A 20,011-nucleotide genomic window follows, 5' to 3' on the forward strand; every position below is an offset into this window, starting at 1 on the left:
TGAGGAGAAAGTTAACAAAAAATATCTGCAAGATTAGTGCACTGAAAACTACAAAACATTCCTAAGAGCAAAGAAAATAGAAGGAGCTGTGTTATGTTCATAGATCTGAAGACTAAATACTTTAAAAGTATCAACTTTCTCTAAATTTATCTAAAGTATCAACTCTTTCCAAATTTGTCTATAGTTTAATGTGATTTCAACCAAAACTCCAGTTGGCTCTTTTTTTCTTTTGTAGAAACTAAAAATGATTTAAATATATACAGGAAAATATAAAGAACCTAGAAAAGCTAAGACAATTTGAAATGATTTGAAAATGGTGAAGTTCGAAATCCTATATTACATACTTTCAAGATTTACTATCATGATACAGTATTCAAGTCTGTATTGTATTGGTATCAGAAAACCAATTGATCAATGGAACAAAAGAATCCAGAAATAGACTTATATAACGATTGGTCAACTGGTTAAAAAAACAGGTGCCAAGCTAATTCAATGGGAGATGATTAATTTTTTAGAAAAATTGCACTAGAAAAATTGAATATTTACATGGAAAAACAGAACATTTACCCTTACATCATGCTATATATAAATATTAACATGAAAGGGATTATTGACCTAAACCTAAGAGCTAAAACTGTAAAAATTTTGAAAGAAAACAGAGAAAAACCACATAGAAAATTTTCATGCCCTTGGATTAGGCAAAGATTTCTTAAAAGATTTCTTCTAAAGATACTTAAGAAACCACAGACTGGAGGAAAATATATGCAAAACATATATCTCATAAGGGACTTGTACTAAGAAAATATAATTCAATCTAAAAGATGATAATACTAATAAAATTGAGTAAAATATTGAAACAGACACTTCAGCAAAGAATGAAAATGATCAATAAACCAATAAAATTTACTTCACATCATGAGTATCAGTGAAATACAAATGAAAATGAAAATGAAATAGCACTCACTAGAATGACTGAATTTAAAGACTAATATCGAGTATTGGCAAAGGAATGGAACAAGTAGAATTGTCAAATCTTGTTTGTAGAAATTAAAAATATTACAGCCATTTTGTCAAATTTCTTTTAAATTTAAAAACATAATTAGATTATGACCCATTGGACCCATTTCTAGGTATTAACCCAAGGACAATAAGAAATACATGCCCACATAAAGATCTTTACACAAATGTTCATAGTAGCTTTTTTCATAATAGTCCCAAATGGAAACATTCTCTTCTGTCCATCTCTTGGTGAAAAGAATACTACTCAACATTAAAGGAGGACCAGCTGTTTATAGGTATAAAAACTTGGAGGAATCTCAAAAATATTGTGCTAAGTGAAAGAAAGGAGATAGTTGATATCAGATGCTGGGAGTAAGGGAAAAGGTTTGACTGCACAACAGCATGAGGAACCTCTTTGGACTAATACAAATGTTCTAAAACTTGATTGCAGTGGATATAGCTATATACATTAGTTAAAATTCATTGAACTGAGTAACTGTAATTGGTGAATTTTATTAAATGTAAAATTATATGTCAATAAAACATTTAAAGTTATAGTGTGATTTATAATGTGTGTGTATGGAGCCTATATGTAGCTAATGTTGTGGTGTTTATGACTATAGCCTTTGGAAAGAATGTAAATTTATAACTGCCTCTGTCTTGCTTCAGTTACTAGACACAATAGGATGTATGCAAAGCATTTTCCTTATCATTATTAAAGCAACTGTGTAACACCATGACACAACATATTTTTTCATGCAGTTTATGTTCTTGTTTGAATCAATAAAACAGCTGCATGAATTAGTTTTGTAGTGAAGGTACAAAGAGGGCACTCCTGAGGGCATTATTATTTGAATTATGTATGAAAGCCTTTAGAAAATTCCAATGTAATAACATTTCTGGAAGTCTGTGTTGATGCAATATTTTTATTAACAGTTTGCTATCTGCACTTTCCACATGTGAATTCTGGCACGTTTTAGGTATTCATGTGATCAAAATTCAGAATTCGGACCAGCTATTATTGTTTTGTTAAAATATACCTGCTGTAGATACATAACACATGTCCCATGTGTTAAAATGAGCAATCTTATGAGAGAAGGTTTTTCTAAGAAACATTGAATTTCACACACTAAAATTAAGAATAAAAAGAAAAATAGGCTCTTTTTCATCTCTGCTAATTGATTAGATATTATTATACAGTGCCTGTGTATGAGTGTGTGGCACTTAGTTCAAGTGTCTGCACGCATAAGTTCACAAGCAGTGGTGTGAGTGTGTCAGAGTAGAAAAGTGAGAAGAGAAATTATTGCACCTATTTTCCAGGTGCCCTAAGGCACTGAGTCTAGTTCCTCATAGAGAACAGTCACAGATACAAGGTGAAGGACTGCGGCTGATGAGGGGACTTGTGAGTTTGAAGACATGAATAATATTAATTAAGAATCCAGGTGAAAAAAATCTGACAAATGATGGAGAAAGATCACTTCACACTTCACATCTGTTCAGAACATCAGCAATGTCCCTCTGAAGAATGACCTTAGGACCAATAAAATAGCCATAATGCCACTGAAGTCTGGTGGAACAGCAAAGAAACAGCCTTTTTATGTAGACACTGGCAGTCATGGTCCTAGCTGGGCCCCTCCTTTCAAGGTTTTTAGGAAGTAAATACTTTGAAAGAAGTATTATGTGCTGTGTAGTATTTCTCTTTATGACTTCCCTGTCTTGGTGGTAATGATATTTTCATTATGTCTCCAGAGTCATGCATATAATAGTTATTAATAGAATTTTATTAAATGGTATTAAACTTTATGGAATATAACCTGGGGTCATCTAGAAGTAACTAGAAGAGACGTGTGGGCAGGGGCACCTAGATTCTCCAAGGAGAATGGCAACCTTTAACCAGTGATATTTCTGTATTAATGAAAATGTGATTGACCTCAAGCAGATGAATACTAAAGAACATTCAGATAATACTTAAAAGGTCTGCGATGCCTTTAAATTGAAATAATATTTCCATGCCAAAATAGTGCAGATAAATTTTAAAATCAAAATACATCCTTTTTGTTATTAATATAGGACAAAATAAGAACTTTTTCAGTTCTCTCCCAGCACCTATACTTTTATGATTTAATGAATCATTTTAGCAATGCACATTTTATTCTTTTTTTTTCAATACTGGGGACTGAATTCAGGGCCTTGAGGATGCTAGGCAGGTAGTCATCTACTTGAGCTGTGCCCCTAGCCCCAGATTTTATTCTTAGCATTTTTTTGCAGTACAATTTACATATCCTAATTTTCACTTATTGTAATTGTACAATTATGATACTTAGCAAATTTATCACCACAATCCATTTATAGAACATTTCCATCACCTAAAAATAATTACTAAAGCCTACTGTAGTCAATCTTTGCTGTCACCCCTGCCCCATGCTAGGTAAACACTTACCTTTTTGACTGTAAATTTGTCACTTATAGGCATTTTCTTTTTATTTTCTGGTATGGATATGCCAAATTAATCCATTTGCCAGTTGATGGAATTTGGATTGTTTCTTATATTTAGCTATCATGAATAATGCTGCTATGAACATTCACTTACTAGTTTTTTTATGTACTTAGGTTTGTATTTATCTTGGGATTGATTCCTAGGAGTGGAGTTTAATTTTTAAGAAACTAAAAAAGTGCTTTCTAAAGTGGCCAGTATATGAGACTGCAATTTCTCCCTATTCTTGTCAATATTTGGTATTATCTTTTGGGTTTATGGCCATTTGGATTTTCTTTTGGATAATAGCCATTCCAATGGGTACATAGTGGTATCTGAAAATGGTTTTAATTTGCATATCTCTATGATTACACATTTATTTGCAAAGTGATATTTAGTGTGTCAGTGTGTCTAGAGATGGATTATGTCTTTAATAAAGTCTGATACTACTTTAAAAACTCATTTTAACATTCCAGCTTTTAAAAGGAAGCATTTCTTGTTGATATAGTATTCATTAGGAAAAACAATATTGATTTTCTGTGGTTCTAACATCTTATGCCAATGGGAATTGCTTCACAGATTGGCAGTGCAGGTTCCAGAAATAACTGATTGATATTCAATTCTGCCTCCTCAACTTATTTGTTGAGTGACTTTTGGCTTGAGTTTTCTGGTTTTTCTATCTGAAAAGGAAGTTACTAATGCCTACCATACAATGTTTTCATGGGGATGTATATGTGTACCTATAAAAATTTAATACATATAAATATATATTTATTTTGAAATGGTACAGCCACGTTAAAAATTTATTAAGAAATTGGAATAGATCTTTTTTCTTTTCAATGCATTTTTAGGTGCTCTCTGTAGGTCATCCAGAGAAACAACAGACTTTATTTATTATGGCTACTATTTTTTGCTACTAAAATGTTTTAATATGGCAGATTTTTACTAAAACTCATCAGCACTGGGTTGGAAAAGAATTCCTGGACAAAGGAAGTGATATTAGAAACAACTGAAGTCTTTCTGAACTTTGAAGCAGCTTTAGTCCTTTATGATTGAGCTAAGCCTCATCCATGAGACAAAATAAAACAACACACACACACACACACACACACACACACACACACACACACACACACACACACACTATGATCAATCCCTGCTCTTCAAATTCTCATTGCCCATTATTGAAGTTTTCAAAGTAAATTAGTCTTAAAAATTTGTTTAACACAATTTGGTTTCATTAATCTCAACAAATTAATTAATTGGCAAGTGAGATGTCAGGTTCAGGTATTTAACTGATATTTTAGAATGTGAAGACTTCTGTCATGGTCACTGATGGGCAGGTGATAATTATGAATGGATCTATTCATGGCAAAATTAACAGTTTATGTATATTTTTCATTTTAGTTTATACAAATTAGTGCAATCCATGTCAGGTAATGCTTTCCCTACTTTCTCCCAAACAATAAGTCAGCTTTAAAATACTATTATACATAACCTAAAAACTAAAGGAGCATCATTATATCAATCTTATACACAATTTAGAGATTAAAGTTATGTTGAATAAGAGTTGTAAGATTGTAATTTACTTTAATTGGATGAGAAAGGTCCCATTTATATTGCTTTAAGCCTGTATTGCTGATTTCAAATGATATACTCACTGAGAAAATCAGATTTTTAAAACAAATTCAGTATGTCATTTGAACCCCATGATGACAGTACTAAGTAATTTTAAATCATCATAGACTAGTGACTTTGCATTTGGGATTCTTGAACACTTTCTTTAGAAATTGTGGGAAGGAATAAAACACACTTTTACAATAGTGGATTTCTTTGCTATTCTTCTTGAAAAGAGTTTTGACACTACAATTTCTATATTGGAGATAGTCAGCATAAAGACCTCTTAAATTAGAGCATTTTTGCATGCCAAGATTGCATAGTAATATTTTGTATAGTCCACCTTTCACTCATTTATTGTACTGTGTGTAAAGCACTGAATTTATGTGATTATATTAGAATTTATGTTGGTTTGTAGTTTAGTATATTCATAGAAGACTTTCACTGAAGGAAATTTCTAATCTTCACTATCATTATCAGGAAAATAAGAAGCAATATGAAAGTATATAAAGGATCTCCTGGCAACTGTATAAATGACATTTCTGAGAATCTACATATTGTACTCATAGTCATTCCCAACATTTCCAAAGCACCATAAAATAGCCGTCACTATAGGGTTACTCTAATGAGAGTAACTAAATTGTGAATACAGGACTCTGGTTTAAAAAAAAAGATACAGGGTAAAGGAAGATCATTTTAGAGCTAAGACAAAGACATGAAATTTCCAAATATTCAAGTGCACTTTCAACTCCCTGTACAGCTATCCTTATCTCAACTACAAGGTATGTCAGGTTAACTGATGATTGGCAAGAAAACATAAAGAAAACTAAATGGAAGTGCATCATCTCTATCAGCAGGGTAAGAGCTTGGGCAGCTTGCTGGACCAGAAACTGTGGTTTCTTGGACTATATATCTTATTTTACTACTTTACCCCCTGAGCCCCCAAGAGGATCATGTAATGGGTGATTTTAGCTAGATACATCCCAGGTGCAAAGTGAAACACAGTTCTTTGTATATAACACATTGCTTTGATATTAATTCTCTTAAGTTTACATAGCCTTTTCTCAGTAGTGGAGATGAATAAAAAGCTTGCTGCCAAGCTGGATACAAAGGAGACAAATACACAGCATGCAGGTCAAGGACGTTCCTCAAGGAAAAAAGATTATGTCTTTATAGAATACTCTACTTCTTTTTTTTCTGAAATACAGAGCCTTGCCATATACTCTATAAAAAAGACCTAAAGATAAGCCAAGTTGAAATAGAAAACTTTTTAGAAAATAAAAGATTTCTTTTCTAAGAGATACTTAAAAAGATAGAAGACAGAAAGTGGACTTGAATTTCTAACTGCAAACGAAAATCACTCAGCTTCCTTTAAGATTAAGTTGAATGCTAAATACTTAAGGCTGGTGTCTGTTAATACTTGAACTAAGCTCTGCAAAACTCTGGCAGTACTAGAAGTATAGAAAAAAGTCAGGAGGTTAATAGTAACAACAAAGTAAATGACTCTCAGGAAGGAAGCTCAAAACTCCAGAGTTCTACCTAGTCTGTTGTCCTCTAAACCAAAATGTGTCACTTAAGGTCTCTGGGTATGATTTTTACAAGATACAAGCTGTGTTTGATGTTTTTCTGTCAATCCTTTAGTGTAAGGGATGCTGGAAGGTAAAAGAAATCTTCCTCTCACTTTCTAAATTGACAGAGGATAAAGTATAATAAAAGAAGGAAAACCAGTTATCTATGGAAATGATTTTTATACAGAAAAGGAAAATGGAATAACTTCACAGTACTGTCTTTTTCTGTTTCTTTAAAGCTTGTTCCATGACCTTTAAAATTAAAAAAAATTATAACAAGAGTCAGGTCCACAGCTCATCCAGCTCAGTATCTTTCATGTGCTTGAGGCATAAATCTGATTGTCATAAATCTCATAAATCTGATTGTCATCCATTATAAATGAACAGTGTAAGATGGTGTTTGTATTTAAAAATAGTAAATGAAGGTCTTATATAAAAATATAGAGGCAGGAGTAGGGTGAGGGAAGACAGGCACCTAGGGTACAAAATTTAAGGAGGCACTCACTCTTAGGCACAGGCACAATCCCAAGAGTGAGTGTTTGTTCCTTAAATTCTAGTGGCTCTCTTGCTTCTCCCTAGTTTTAGCCCTGGAGTCAACAATCTACGAAAAACAGGAAACCAGCAAGAAAACAAAACAAAACAAAACACAACAGACCACAACAGAACCCAAACAACAAACCAAACCAGTGCTGTGAAAGCTGTCTTTTGAAGTGGGAACAAGGGCATTTACAGTGAGTAAAGACAAGAAGTAAACACTGGAAGTACATTGAAGGCCATAGTCATACCTCTCTCTGTGCCTATTCAGTCACCTATGGGGCTATTTCTTGCTGTTTGACATTGTTTCTGAAAATTACATACAGGTTAGTCAATTGCTTCTTCATTCTTCCAAGAGGTCCCAATATTGTTGGTTGAGTAGGCTCAGCTTACCAATTTATTTCACATAGCTTCTTTTTAGGTAAGTTGTTGGTTTTAAGATTCACAACTATTTTGTTTTTATACTTTCCTTCCAGGGGAAATCTTTGCATAGGTAGGAATCAACACAAGATTTAGGATATTTCTTTGTCATACTGTTTAAATGGTTTTTTTCCAAATGGTTAATGTTAAACTAGAAAACAATCAGTACATAAGAAACAGCTGACCAGGTATTGCCAAACCAAATTTCTTTAAAATAAGTTCTCTGCTGGACCTTGAATAAACAAATTAGAACATAAACTTACGTTAAAGCTTCTGAATAATTATAATGAGGAGAGACTCCTAGAAACTTCTGTACTTCATCCATCACTGTTGCAGGATCTGTTCTTAGCTACTGCCCATCAATAATTAGCAACTAAATTACCAAAGAAGTAACAATAAAGAAAAGACGGTTCATGTTGAAAACATAAGTGTCAACTGTATAATGAAAAATTTTTTGGCCCTGTACTTATTCTGTGACACTGTCTTGAGGGGCTTTACATGCATTGTTAGATGCAGCCAGGTCATTCTTATTAATGATCTGGAATAAGAAATAAATCATGCTAAGTAAGCACATTCATGTTTTGTTATTTGAGAAGTTAGCAAACACTCTGAAAACAAAAACACCCCTTCTGAAGATAAAGACAGCTTAGAAATGTGACTAGAAATCGCAAATGTAAACCAAGTTTAAATACAAACAAAACAATGATTACTAAGGTTGTGGAGGAAGACTGTAGAAAGAAAGGTTATAATAAGCTTAGTAGTAATGAGACAGAGGAACTGTCATTCTTCACAGTTCCAATCAGGAGTAGTGTAACAGGTACTGAGAAACCATTTATCCTGAAAAGCACTGATGCCTCACTTGTGCCTGTAAATGTCCAAAGGGTAACTAAAAGCAGGATAAAAGCTTGGCATCCCTGCCTCCACTTTGTATCTGTCTTTGCTCTGAGCCATTCTCTTGGCAGTCACCTTGCAGCCACTGTGGAATCTAGGAAGAACAGGACTGATCAGTAACATCTTGTGACAAAAGTTGATACCTCCAGACAAAATGCCTTTCTTATCTTGACCAGGCACCACCTGACCATCGTGAGATGATGAGCAACTGTGACTCCCGTGACTTGGACTGTTTAATCATTCTGCATTCCTCTCTTCCTCTGCCCCAATTCTTCTTGTATTTAACCCTAAAGTTAATGTCTGTACCCTGAAGATAAGGTGAATTGCTTATTTTGCCTCTTCCCATGGTGTGTCCGTGCCATGTAATAAAAATCTTTCTTTGTCCTTCACCACTGTTCATCTCTTTATGCAGTGTATTGGGGTGAGTTGCCAGACCTGACATATGGCCTGACTCCAGGAGGAGTTGGACCTTTAGACTAGAACTCTTGGTTAGAGTAGCATTATAAAGTTTAAACAAATATATTAACAATCCATATGGAGAAGAAGGTAAGATTCTCAGAGAACCTTAACATGGACAGAAAGTTCCTCAAGAAACTAAGGGGAAGAATTTGTTACTCTAGTGAGGGTGAACCCAGCAAGACCAAATGACAGGAGGCCATGATGGAAGTCCACAAAGTCTATAGTGCAAGGCTTGTCCATACCTCTTTTCCAAGAGGTTCGATAGAACTTTTTGTGATGTTCTACATCTGCTGGCTAACCTGTAGGTACTGAGCATATGAAATATGGCTAAGACAAATGAACTGAAATTTAATCTTACTTAATTCTAATACAAGTTTAATTAGCAATATGTGGCAGCAGCTATCATATCATAACAGAATGGCTTTAGATACATAAGTATCTAGATGTCACTGTGTTGCTTATCTAATCCATTTTAGCGGTTGATTTTATAATTCAAGTTGATGTCAGGCAAAAGAGAAGTAAGGAAGGAAGCTAAAAAAACCCATAGGACTTATGAAAAATTCAGTAAGGCAGTTCAGAAGGAAAATGATGGCCCTTAACTAAACACACAGTATTGTCTTGCTTGGCAAAGAGGCTCCCTTTCAAGCTTTACTCACATCAGAATACAAATCAGAGCTACAAAGCTTTGGAAACTCTATAAAATCAGGAAAAGCATACACTAGAAAATCGAGCAGAGAGAATTATTCTTAGAAAATTAAACTGTTTTTCTACCTCTGTGTATCTATTTTTCTTTGCCACAGTCTCCTTATTTACAAGTAAAGAGTAAAAAAGCTAGTAATGTTTCAATGAGTAAAAACTTTCTGTATCCTTGAGGCAAAGTCATCAACTTAATGAGATTATTACATGATGTAAATTCTTATTGCTTCATACCTGGAAGGGGGGGAAATAAACAAGCCATCTTTCGATGTGGCTGGCATACCACCCGGGGACCAAACATCTCTTCTGCAAGGTTCTAAGTTCTGAGGGTGCCCAGGGCCCAGCCGAGATTACTTCGTAGAAGCTAAACTTCGGAGCTGTGGGGTCTTCATGTGATCGCTGGTGCTATGATGAAAAGGTGGATAATTAAACTAACTTGAACCATAGGCATAAATAATTAAAAACCAATCCTTGTGACAAGTCTCAAAGCTAAGGGAGAGTGCCACTGTTGGAGAGTTATTTGTTTTGAAATTAATAAAGGATGAAACTGTTTGCTTGAAGCATCAAAATTTAAAGTTATGATACTGATGAGAGTGTATTTTTTGAGAACTTATTTGGTAGAAGCTGAATTCTTGTTGATAGGATTCCTTAAGTAACTTTCCTGAGTGTTCTTGGTGTGTATGTTTAATTCTGAATGTAAACTTTTGAAATCTGCATTAATATCTCCTTTTTAGCCCATAAGCAAACCATTTATCATTCTCAGTGAATAGCCACAATACACAAGCACTCTACTAGTTCTGCCAAATAGTTTTGCTCTACCTAGTAATGTAGTTTTAGATTAGAAAAGTCCTATCAGCTATTTTAAATGGAAAAACTACTGAGAACTCTGACATGTACATTATCCAAAACCCACAGCTTTTATCATATATTACCTAGCATCTAAAAGCCAAGACTATTTTATCTAATGGTAACCTTTGCAGTGAATCAGAATCATTTTTTGTGCAGAAATCACAGAAAGCAGCAATCCAAATATGAAAGTGTTTTTATAATGGCTGAGGCTCAAGCCCATGGGTTTGAGAAAATCACCTTTTCCTTAAATTGACCAATAAATATTCAGGCTTAGTGGTGAGTTTGTGGATGTTTACCACATCTAGTTGAATAGCAAATTTGCTGCAACTGGGATTCAAATTACTGTACTACAGATGCTACTAGACTTTGTTAAGGCTGCATTTTGCCACTGTAGAGTAATTTATTTGCAATATTTAGGATGTTTTGTTAGCTTGCAGCCTTGAAACCTCCTTTTTCTGTAAATTCCCAATTTTCAGGGGCTAAGTGGCTGCCAAGCTCCAATTTTCTTCTTTCTTTTTGGGTCAATTAGACTTACTTCTCTTTTCTCTAGATGCCTGGTGGAAAAGGTAAGAGGTACAAAATAAAAATCTGTCTTTATGCAGTTTGATGTATATATTTATTTAAAAGATGGCTCTAGGTTTGGGATGAATGATAAGTGTGGAATTGTGGATTTCTATGGATCTTAACTTTCTAGAGTGTCTCCAGTCTCTGCTGTGCAAATTATCATCAGTATGCCTATTAATAGGATTCCATCTGCTTTGACCCTTTCCCACCCTGTCCTTGTCACAAAACCTTTTCTGACAACTGGAAGTCTGCTTTTGTTAAATAACAAAGGATTCAGTCCAGAGGAACTTTATTCTCTAGTATCATAATTATTAAGAAGTTAGCTGTGTGACTATCAGTGAGAGTGGGAGATCCCATTTGTGCCTGGAGAAGATGAGCTGTATGGGTACTTGGAATGCATAGAATTAGCCTTGTAGAGCCTTGTATCTGTGAGAGGTACTTAAATCACTTTTGTTGAAAAGCACTGAATCTCTAAATAGGAGAAAAGCTTGGCATCTCTGTCTCTATTTTGTTCCTGTTGTCTTTTGTTCTGAGTCACTCTTTCCTGAAGGACAGGGCTGATTGACAATATCTTTATGACAAAGAACTGAAACTACCCCTAAGGAACAGCAGAACCTTGTAGGACAGACCTCACTTTCCCCCTGCCAAATGAGGCCAATTACCTGTAATGATGAGGCTGACCAGGGAACAGGAGTAATCATCTCATAGGACCCAGATTGCTCCCCTTGAAGGGTGGACTGCGGGAGGTCCACATTCCGAAAAAGTGTCAATTAGCCAGGAAGACACTTCTCCTTCCCAAGAAACATCCATTTGCACCAGAGAGACACTTCTGCTCTCAGCCAATAAAAAAAGCTACAAAACCTGATTTCCATCATGACTCGGGACCACTGGTTTCGGATCCTGCTGCAGCCTTTCCTTTCTCTTCTCTACCAATAAAACTTCTCCGACTTTTGCTTCTTGAGTCCACCTTTGATTTTTATCTAAGAGCAGACCAAGGACACCCACAACCTGAGCTCTCTTGTGTATCACCCTCAAGTGAGGACAGCAGTAACAAACTTCTCTGGAATCCCTGAGAACCAGAGCTGAGACAATGACCAACCAGCCCATACCTGTAACTGGGACTATTTAACAAAGCATAACTTTTGCTCTCTGCCCTACTTCCTTATCTGTTTAAAGCTAAAGGTCATATCTGTAGCCTGAAGGTGGTTATAAATGGGCTGAAGTGTTTACTTTGCCTCTTCCCACAGCATGTCCCAGGCCCTATTATAAATCTTTCTCTGCCCTTCACCAGTGTCTCTTTGATATATAGGGATGACCTGACATGTAGTTCAAAACTCTGATTTCATATCCAGCCCACTCACAGAGGTACAGATAAGGAGTTTTTGTGTAAATGTTATTCCACATTCATCTAAACCTCATAGTTCCAAGGAAATCGGATCTTAGTTTGCATTTTAGCCCTTATCTGCTGATAACCCTTTTACACATTGTTCTGCTTTGTACCAATCAAAATGCTTCATTTTAATTCTACCTCAGTCATTCCCCTTTCAGATCCTTCCCTTCTTTATGGAATGTGCATGTTTCTTCTGTTAGGCTTCTAACTTGCAGCCAAGTTAGTAAATATAACTTGTATGTAAGCTGGGCTTTATCTCAAATGACTCTTTTAGTCCATTCCTTACTACTGTCTAATTTATATGATTATTTATACTTATGGTATACCTCCAATTATTAGACCAAAGACAGTGTCAAGTATAGTGTCCACATTTATTAATTAAAATCACTTTTAAAATAATACTTTGCAAATGGTAGTCACTAAAATTATTTGATGACTAGATGGACATCATGAATATTTGGAGAGCATTTTTTAAATCATAAAACTGCACAAGGAAACTGAAGATCCTACAAATTAAAGACACTGATGCTGAATTTTGTTATGTTCCTTAGTTTAATTTTACAACTTCTTATTGAACCTTTGGTGTTTAAAATATCACTGGCACAGGATTGTTTTACTTGCTATTATTTCTAATGATTTTCTAAAGTAAAAGTGTATTTGTATATACATATTACTAAAGTCTATTATTATTTCAAAGTGATAGGTTCTAACAAACATCAGAAACAATGATAATGAGCATAAAGAGGCTTAGAGCAGGGATGACAAATCCTTGTCTATGCTTTTCCACAGATTGCTTCTTCAGTACAAGAGGTTATTTCAGCTCTTTTGGAGCTGGCATTTGCTTGTTTTGTAAAGTTTTACTGAGACAGCCATGTTCACGCATTTACATATCCACAGCTACTTTTGAAATACAATGGCAGACTTGTAACCTGTAAGTGGCAGACTTTATAACCTGTAAAACTTGAAGTTTTTGCTATCTAACCCTTCAGAGCATATGTCTTGGAGAAATCTAATCATTTAAAATTGTTATAACATTTGCTTGTAAGATGCAGATGTATGGAAGCACATATACATGTGTGTGTTGTAGGTGTCAAACAACTAGAAGATCTCTTTTATTAAAACCCATGATGGGTTTGTACAAACTCCCCTTCTCCCTGTGGGATTCTGTCTTCCTTACCTGGTACCAGGAATATGCTCGGTCTGATGGGTCAATGAGAATGGTGATGATCTTGGCTTTGGGGACCAAGGAAGCAACTCTTTTAGGAGCTTCCTCTGAGTAGAAATAATTGGCACTCTTCTCAAACAGAAAGTCAGTGGTGACATTAGATGGAACAGGGAAGAAATCCATATACCTAGAAAAGGAATATTTTTCTCAAAATAAGACTCTGGTTTATACTTATATCCTGGTGACTGAAGACATTAGAGGTGTCCCACAAATTCATTTGTTTCCTAAATAAAAACCTTTTTCTTTAAGGGATTTGTCCTTCATAGTTAGCAGGGGAAATATGTCCAGAACCCTAACAAAAACATTTTGGAAAAATTTTTCTAGATACATTTTATTGTTTGCTTAATAGCAGAAGAAAGTTATGCAATAACAAAAATGTATACACGGAGTGATCAAACCGCAATAATAACCAGATTAACTATAAAATGTATCTAAATGTAGAAATACCCTACAGACAATAGTGTAAGCACTCAAAAAGAGAATCTGATTTAAAAAAAAGAAGATATGTTTAGTTCAAAGACATTTAAAAAAGATTTAGGTAAAAATACTTTCTCAAAGTAAAATAATTTCATTCCTACTAGTGTGTTGTGCTGTTGTACTTAGTCATGTAGTGTCAAAATACATATAATGTGTCTGTTGTGAATATTGTCTGTTGGCTTAACTTTTATTCATATAGAGCCATTTATATCTCTCTACGTATTCTAATATATATTAGAATAATTGTAAGAAAAGTTTTAAAAGTATGTACGTATTTCCAAATATAAACTCTTGTCAAAATTCCCAAGGCTGGGTCTCGTATCCTTAAGGGTAGTGGTAATTCAAATCACCAGCAGTGTAAACACAGTGTAGACTCAAGCACTGAAATTCAGGATCTGTTTAATGTTCTGCCTGTGTAAAAGCTGTCAAGTACAACTAAATTGGCATATGACAATATGTTATTTCTGAAGCCCTGAGTGATACCTTTTAGAGGAAAAATGCTTTTTTAAAGGAACTGTAAAATTTTATAAAAATGGCCTCATTTGCCATCACCATCCACTTCAATTTATAAGCCAACATAACTTTGGGCAGCAAGAGAAGGTAGTTAAATAATTACTGAACAAAAGAATCATGCATTTACATGATCACTTCTTTTGATAGTGTGCTATTTCTTTGGACCAAAAGATCTTGTGTTACTTGCACAGACTCTAACTGTGAGACCTTGCCATTTCAGATTATTAAACTCCCGGTAGGATTCCTGTGTCACTGAACTGCAAAGTGTAAACTGTTGCAACAAGGTGATGTCTTGAGACTCAGAGCAGTAACAAAATCCTTTCATGTTTTCTGAGAAGGGCATTGCTGGTGATAGGTCATTCTGCCATCCTTTCAGAGAGAAAGAGATGTACAAAAATTTTGGAAGAGTTTGATCTGCTATCTCTTCTGTTGCACATTCTATCTACAGGGAGCGCCACATTTCAGGGTCCTTCTTGTTTAGAAGCTCATTCTGGTGCCACGGATGCTAAGGCTGTCTTGAGTGTCTAGTGGTATCCTATTTGATTCACCAAGCTTATCTCAAGCATGTTTGTTCTGAGAGAGGCTCCAAAGATCACAAAAAAAGAGGGTGGAGGTGCTGAAAGTTAGACAGCTTTTAGCTTCTAAAAATGATCTTGTCTTCCCAGCAGTCTTTTATACCTGGAATAATTTAGGCTTTTAAGACCCCTGAAGTAGTTCTGTATGTTGAAACTATATCATGTTGATTTTGCCGGGCTCAGGGGCTTATAGAGAAGGCAGGGTCCAGTTCTTGTTGCCTATGTGTTCACATTTTTCTAGTGTAGGGGTTGGAACTTACAGATACTTGAAAAATGTTTGATTATTAAACAAGTAAATGAAAGGAATTCAGGTTCATATTTCCAGGATGGGATCTGGAGGTTCCCCAGATAAGCTCACTTTTGGAAAAAAAGTATTCAAGTATCCAAAGAATTAGCAAGCATAGCAGAAGTCCTAAATGCTAACGGATTTTATGACTTTCTAAACATTACTCTAACCCTCCACTACATTCCCATGCAATTAAAAATAATATTACCAAATCACAAAGCATAAAACCTACATGCATGCATAAATCAAACATTGTTTTTGAGACCCTCTGATTGCAAATATTGGCTATTTTGTCAAGATGAAGTTTTCTGATGTTCATTTGGCCTAATTTGCTTGTACCCTCAGCCCATGCTTAGGCTGACTGTCAGTTAAGGTAGCCACAGTTTCATCCAGTTCTTCAAAAAGAGAAAAAGGAAAAAAAGCAGATCCTTGCATTCAGATTAACTAACTGTATCTAAGTTAATTTTGTAAATGTCCCTGGAACTCTGAGGGACATAATCTTCAACCTTGTGGAATCATGACCCCCAAAAGACAGCAAAGGGGTTCATGCTTCAGAGAGAGGCCAGGCCAGTCTGACTGTGAATACATTTGATGTTGTTGAGAGCAAAGCTGTAATTACTGTTATAAGTTGACATTTGCAGTTACCATTATTTGTTATTTGCATTAATTGCCTTTTATAAATGTGTAATTTGTCAATCAAAAGTGTTTGTATTTGGGTAACTTTGTCCAGTTATATTTAAAATCTTTCATTGCACTTTAGCTTCCTACTTATTTATGCCATCTCCTTGTAAGTTGCTAAAGGGACTTTTTGTTTTGATTATAGTGCCTATGCAATTATTGGCTTATGATCACAAAAGGCTTTGTTTGTTACAATTTATGACAACAACAAAAAAATGGACTCTTCCCACAGTTATTCTTACGTTCCAGGGACTCTAAGTATTGCACTTGCCTCTTCCCCTCCTCCCCAAAGAAGTCTTTAATCATTCCTTTTAGTCATGACATCAACATTTTATTCTATTACCTATAAATGCATGTATATTAATCTGAATCAGTGGTCAAGTGGAAGCTGAAGTAACTGAAGGATTCTTGATTCTCCCTGCTGTTATTTGACACCACATTAGTACCAACCACTGTTTGGAAGACTTGGCAGTGAACTATATAACAATTAAAACACATGTAAACCCTAGTAGGTCTTCAAACTGTGCTCAATCCACTTATTTATCTTTCCATTCAGACTACCCACAAGCCAACTACTGAAGTTATTGATACTTTTAACTGAGAGCATGCAATTTGACAAGGTTAATGTACATGGCTCATTATGCAAATGCAAAATGCTATATTTATTCTATGGAGTTATTAAAATTCTGCTTTTTTCTACCACTCTTTGTCCAGCATTCAAACTTAATAGAAAGACCTGAAGATATAGTTTATGGTTAACATGTTTCCTTGTGTTATCCACTTCTACTACATTACAGTGATTTGTCTATATCTATGTTTTTACTTTTTATATTATTTTCTTCAGATGCTTAATTTATTTCTAATTTTAATTCAAAGGTGAAAATGAAATTTTATGTATTATCATTACTTATGAAATATATCTATATCTATATCTATAGATTTTTATTTACATTTTTTTGCCTTTTATACAATAGAAAATTATACAAGTGGACCATAGTATCACCTAATGAAGCGTGTACAAGGAAAAGATCTGAAAGGTTTCTTATAACCAGGGAACAATGAAGTTCTTGGGTATTATGCTATTTGAGACTTCACATCTGTAATTACCATAAAAAATAATTAATGCCAATTGAAATTACATGCAGGCCTCTTGAGGCAACAAGTCCTTTCATTAACTGAGAAGGGTTTGCTATGAAAAATTTTCATGTTCCTTTATGTTATTTCAATGAATTTCCAAGGCATGGAGGGTAAACTTTTTTGGGGTTAAAAACTTATATGTTTCTAAATATCAACACTAAGTTTATACTGTGCACAGTATATATACTTTTAGATTTATATTAATAACCCATCTTACCAATCAATCCCCCTGTGGTAGTTATTTCTATTAAAGAACTGTACCTCCTCAAAGGTTTTTGGGCTGGGGGAGTTACTAAGGATGGAAGGATGCATAACCAGGAACAAATACAAAGCAGTGGTACCTGAAAAGACAACAGAGGTTTAGAAATTAATGAAATAGACGGTTTCCTAGTATTAACATTTCAAAGTCATTAATAATGTAAATAGTATAATGATCTAAGCAGATTCTTTACATATACTGCAGACTTAAACTGATCACACAGAGTTTAAAAAGAAGTAGGTTCTAAAAAATGGAGATGGAGGGGTGTGAGACAGGGCCTGTTGCAGGGATTGAGAGAACTAGCTATTGATCCTAGCTCAGTCACCAATCTGATATGACTTTGGCTTTTAGCTTTTCTTTGTTTCAGGTTTTTTTTAATGGATAATCACCTGCCTTATTTATTTCATACATTTTTTCTCTGATGATGAAATGACATAATGTACCTGAAGATATTTTGATATTAATAAAGCATTATATAACTAAAACATACCATTAGTTAACATATTACTATCAAAATTGAGATTTGTGTTCTATAAAGTTCTTTCTGAAGACTATGAAAGCTAAGCCCAAGACAGAATTTAATAACTTAACAAGTTTTCACAAATTTGAAAAAAAAGTAGTGTGAAAAATTGTTTAATTTTCTATGAAGAAAATTAGCATCTTTTTTTAGTGGCATAACATAATATTAGCATTTATTAGAAAGAGAGTGGCATATCACAGGTGCCCATGTAGATTTGTGACTATTGTGGAACAAGGATGTGAGTTCTTTTAAAGTGAGCAATATGATAAGAAGTAAAATTAATGTTTTATTAGCCCAAATTAGGAGATAAAGTGTACAGCTTTGTCAGACTACTACAGAAGAAAGAAAGGCAGTTTGGGATCAGTTGTCAAAGATTTAGCCCCACATTTGCAACTGTGACTGTGTTTATAAAATCATAATTTCAAAATATTTCTGATCTGTATATTCAGTAGTCATGAGAGAAATATATCCTATAATTTCTACTTCTCTGATGTGATTTACAATATATACACTGCGATGGAACAGGCTCTGTAATTGTATTTCAAGTTAATAGATAGCAATAACAATCAGACGGGACCTTGTAGTATTTTTCTCACTTGGAGAAATTATCATTCTAATTTTGCTTAGTAATGTTATGTTGCCATTTGCAAAGAATTTTGAATATTCTTATCATTCTGCTAAACCTTCTTTACTATTATACTTAACTCTACCACATCTCTACAATAGAAACTTTGTTAAAATGACTTTCTGTCAATAATGATACTGTCTAAAAAATGAATTAAAAGAGATAGTGTTTGTAGATTACATCTGAGCCAACAATAAGCATTTATCTATAATCATAGATAATTATAGGGAATGAAACACAGGAATCTATAAGTAAAAATAGTCTTCACAAGCTGTACTTAAAACTGTGATCCTCAAACTTCAGCATGCATCAGAGTCACCTGGACAGTTTGTTAAAACACACATAACTAGGTCCTGTCCCAGAGTTTCTGACTGAGCAGGTCTATAGAGTGGCCAAAGAATTCACACTTCTAACAAGTTCTCTGGTGATGCTAACTAATGCTGCTGGCCTGGTGACCATCTTTTAAAAAAATCAAAGAATTAGAAGAAATGTGCATCAACATATAAAATTTATTGGGAAAAGATCTTGTATTACTTCAAATTCACAACAGTAAAGTAGAAAGAACATGTTCTCAATTTGGAGTCAGGTAAATCCTAGGGTTAAGAGTTTTATTTCCAGTACTTACCAGGTGTGTGAACTTGAACAAAAATTATTTAACTTCTCTGTCTTACTTTTCTCATCTGTGTATTGGGGAAGGAAATGCTTAGCTATCAGAGTTTTATAAGGGCCCTGGAGATAATCTGTGTGGAACTGCTACACAAGTAGTACCATATCTGAATATCTGCAACATGTTTTTAAAAAACTTTATTGAGATATAATTTAGAATTATAAATATATTAAGTATGTTTATATCTCAGTTACATAATTGAGACACAATTCAGAAAAAATAAGGTCTTTTTAAAAACTGGAAAGGATTAATCTCTGTGAAGAGTATGATTATAATAATGTGGAAAAAGTAGTTCTTTTCTAAATTTTTTCAGAATACAAACATTCTGAAATATTTCAGAAAACATTCTTTTTTGAATTTTATTTTTAAGAATTGTATTATATCATGTTGTTTGCTTTTAATAACCTTTCATGACCAGCACTAGAGAAACAGAAAAAAATGTATATAATCTAATTATTTTATATAGTCAATAAAAGGCATAATATTATTTGTCAGTGGTCAAAAAATAAGATTGTGGTTTCTGAATTCTGTCTTGCCTAGACATATTCTTTGGTCTGAATAAACTGTCCTGTATATATATTTTGTCTGC

General features: G+C 34.2%; 1 long non-coding RNA gene and 1 pseudogene across 2 annotated transcripts in view; one reads left to right on the forward strand and one right to left on the reverse strand.

Annotated features, from left to right (window-relative positions):
- The window catches only part of LOC141410906 (uncharacterized), an 80,811-nt gene that overhangs the window by 12,008 nt on the left and 48,792 nt on the right, over window positions 1-20,011 (forward strand). The gene's annotated exons all lie outside the window — the stretch shown is intronic.
- LOC109676946 (bifunctional heparan sulfate N-deacetylase/N-sulfotransferase 3-like) overlaps window positions 1-20,011 on the reverse strand; it is a 160,244-nt pseudogene that overhangs the window by 6,093 nt on the left and 134,140 nt on the right.

Source organism: Castor canadensis, chromosome 9 (assembly GCF_047511655.1).
Source record: "Castor canadensis chromosome 9, mCasCan1.hap1v2, whole genome shotgun sequence".
Taxonomy (NCBI): Eukaryota; Metazoa; Chordata; class Mammalia; order Rodentia; family Castoridae; genus Castor; species Castor canadensis.